Source organism: Nelumbo lutea, chromosome 5 (genome assembly GCF_056320005.1).
Source record: "Nelumbo lutea isolate HS-2025 chromosome 5, American lotus-T2T, whole genome shotgun sequence".
Classification (NCBI taxonomy): Eukaryota; Viridiplantae; Streptophyta; class Magnoliopsida; order Proteales; family Nelumbonaceae; genus Nelumbo; species Nelumbo lutea.
The window spans coordinates 3,457,962-3,461,788 of NC_142688.1; the positions used below are offsets into that span (position 1 = coordinate 3,457,962).

The following is a 3,827-nucleotide window of genomic DNA, read 5'->3' on the forward strand; positions in this document are numbered from 1 at the left end:
CGAAAGGGGGATAGTGAACTGTCCAACGCACACCACGGGGACTTGAAGTTGTTCCCCGGTGGCGTTTGTCTCCGTGCCACGTCCGGTGTTGCTGGAGGAGGCCATGAGTGTTGGGTTTTTTGAAGAAAAGGGGTTATCGAAGTTTGGAGGGAGGCTTTTTGAAGCGTTATCCCACAGACGGCGCCAATTGATGGAGCGCGATCCGGCCGGTCTTAGATGTCCGCTGCCTTGCTTCTGAACGGGGTAGCAGGGAACCTGAAACGGAGGAGATGGGGAAGCTCCGGGGGGAACCCGGTGTAGAGGCTCCGAAGCTCAAGTTAGAATCCTTCAAAAGCAAAGTAATACCAGATAGTGCAAAGTTTGCATACCTCTGCTGTCGGGGGGCAGGGGGCTCTTATAATCACTTGGTGCACTCGTCCCGGGGCCCTTGTCAGTTCAGGTATGATTACCCTTGTGCTTGTCAATTCGGCCGTCGTCCTTTCTGCTGAGACAGAACCGTCACTGACTAACCGTCATCTAATTGGAGATGGCGGTGTCAGTGGCGGTGGCAGGTGGTCGTTTAGGGTGCTGCCACCAAACGTCAGATCCCAAGTCAGTCAGGCGCAGCGCCCTTGGGCACGAACTTCCTTAGTGTCAGGCGTGGTACGACTTGTTTGGTTTTGGTGCCAAGCGATGCGAAGTGCTGAGCGAGGCGGCCTTGAGCTCGAAGGTATCTATAGGGCAGGTCAGTTCGGCGAAGTGTATCCGAGCTGTTACAAGAGTCAGTTCGGCGAAGTATATCCCGAGCTGTTACAGGGTGGGTCAGTTCGGTGAAGTGTATTCGAGCTGTTACAAGGTGGGTCAGTTCGGCGAAGTGTATCCCGAGTTGTTACAAGGTGGGTCAGTTCGGCGATGTGTATCCGAGCTGTTACAAGAGTTAGTTCGGCGAAGTGTATCCTGAGCTGTTACAAGGGGTCAGTTCGGCGAAGTGTATCCGAGCTATTACAAGAGTCAGTTCGGCGAAGTGTATCCCGAGTTGTTACAAGGGGTGAGTTCGGGCCCTCGGTAGGGAGTTCTGTCCGCTCGTGTCACCTTGTTCCCGCCTAGGCTTGGCCCCTTTTACCGAGCTGTTGTTTCTGCCACGTATCACGTAATAGAGAGGTCGGGCCAAATCGTCCTCCATCAAGCGTAATTAGTCATACCCATCTCAAAGAAAAATTCAACGGAGTTTAAGTTTAAGTCATTAGGTAGGTGAGGTTATTAAATAGGATTTTATTATCTAATACACAACCTTACGGGAAAGTCCATGGGACTTGTAGCGTGGACAAGCACAAAAATTTAAGCTGTTACTCGTGTTCCCGAATTAATAATCGGTTCAGTTTTGGATCCATTTTACGGAACCCATTAAGAATTGGTCGAGACTGGTTCTCCCTGTTCTGAACCATACCATCGATCTCTAAGTGGATGGTTCAGGTGGGTTGGGCCAGAAATTTCTATATACCTCTAGAGTCTGCTAGCCCATGTTATTAAGTTGATTTTCCAATAATAATAATAATAAAAAAAAAAGCCAAATAAAACGCTTAATTAGACTTTAGACACATAAGTCCAACGACAATTTTATGTTCTGGGTCTGAAAATGTTACAAATTAGAAATTGTCACAAATTAAAAACCTTTTACACCAACATACTTAATGAGTACTAGGTTTATCGGAAACTGAAGAGTGTGTTACTAAGGACAGCAAACCAGGCTTTAGCGATGAATAGATTATGATTGAAGTGATATTATATAAATTAGCTAGAAAGATACCATTTGAATATTTGATAAAACATGCAAGAGATGGAGTAGAATCATCCCATCTTTGTTAGTTTTAACTGAACGAGTTAATATCACTCACTCCCCTGTCATTCTATCGCTCAGCATTTTGACTCCCATGTACCTGCATTAATACCCAATTATTAGTATATGTTATGTGTTAATTACCCTTACCAACATGATAATCATTAATGGTGATGATATATGATAGTGGTGGTAGTGTTTAAAATTAATTATAATTATACCTTGGCAGCATCATAATTACAGTGGCCTGAGGAGAAATTGAAGGTGGAGCCGTCGATGACTCGAAGCGCCGACGCATCAACACCAAGAACTCTGTAGTCATGGTCAAGCACCTTACCGACCTGGCCACCGTGATAATGCCATAAGGGCCATCACTGTATCATTGCAAAACTGTTGCATCGATATGGAGTCGTTGTCATGTCTGGGTCGCAAATTGAGCTGTAAACTTGCAGTCACGTTGATGAGGTGTTGGTCTTAGATCCACAGTGATGCCTGGGTACATGAATTTCGAGAATACTTTGGATTCAAATACTTTGTTAACGATTGTCATTCCATCAACGCACCTTATTCGCGAGTCCTCCTCTGCTAGCTAGCTTCCTTGAAGTAGTTGAAGGTGACTGACGGGTTATCATCTGGGTTCCTATTTCGGAGCTCGAGATGACCAGTTGCGATCGGACCCAATATTACTTTTCCAACCATGTAAGTATGTAACCACCTTCTGAACGTAACTCTACATTCTCGAGCGAGGGAGAACAGCCAGGTTGATAGCTTCCGTAGGGTAATGCCGATCACTTGAGCGAGGGAGATCTCTATACAGAGATGGGGAAGGAATGTAGAGGCCATATTTATGGGGTTGTCTGACATTCCTTGGTGCTCAGCCGGTCCCACCCCACTCAACATCAACAGTTGAGGGCCTCCTATGGCACCGGCTTAGAGGATAATCTCATTCTTAGAGCCCATGTTCAGGTATGTTCTGTGCTTCACTCTCAATGCATCTCTGAACATTAACTTTAAAGTTAATGTTGTAGATTTTGATCAACAGAGAGAGAGAGAGAGTTCTTGCCTCTAATTCTAAACAAAACCTAACAGTAAGCTGCTTGGGGTTGGCATATTTGAGCAAATCGGCAGCTGTGTGTCGATGCCCGTCTTCTAGATCTGAACTGCATATGCATTTCATTTGAATCCAATCTCGATAGGTCGTTCTAAGTTTGCCATACCCACCACCGACGTGTTGCTCTACAGAAGTGAACTACACATTACATAAGAAGCAGGGATTATTGAATGTCAACTTACCATCTTTGAGGCGGAAATGGACAGAGACATCACAAGCTATCTAATAAGAATGTAATTCTCAAGGTGCCAATCAGCTGGTTGGTAAGTTCGCCTATTGGTCGTAGCGGAGACTCAAGATGGAATCCCACTAACACCTGGGTTCCGGGGGTTATGAGTTGGGGGATGGGTTTTTTGTGCAGCCCTTTAATATATATATATATATATATATATATATATATATATATATTTTCCCATACCAATGCTAATATCACAATCATTATTTAGTGGGCTGTATAATCAATAAAATTCTGTTTGAAAAGAGTATAAATATAAATATATACAATATAAATACATAAAAAATAATACAAAATACAAAATTTTATATTCTACAAATTTATATTTATACTCCTTCCAAACTGAGCTTAAATATCACAACCACTCAATCTGTCACTTGGTTCACATAATGGTCTGGTGTGAGGGAAAATACTTTGGGTGTCGTGGCCAATAGCCTGAGCTGTTCAATAGTTTTTTTTTTTTTCCTACGACACATCAACCATTCAGACCCCTTTTTGTCTTTCTGTTTTATTGAATGCAATTACTGTTTTACCGAAGGGCTAGCATGTCATGTGGAAAAAGCTTCTCAACGGCATAGGCTGTTGGCCTCCAATAGCCATAGTTTTTCGGGTGTGAGGTGTAGAGCCCGCATACATCAGTGTCAAGGATATAAACTTTTCTGATT

General features: G+C 43.7%; 1 pseudogene; it reads right to left on the reverse strand.

The window, feature by feature from the left end:
• Positions 1 to 1,870: 1,870 nt before the first annotated feature.
• LOC148849873 (protein HOTHEAD-like) lies at positions 1,871 to 3,154 on the reverse strand (annotated as a pseudogene).
• Between the last annotated feature and the right edge of the window lie 673 nt (positions 3,155 to 3,827).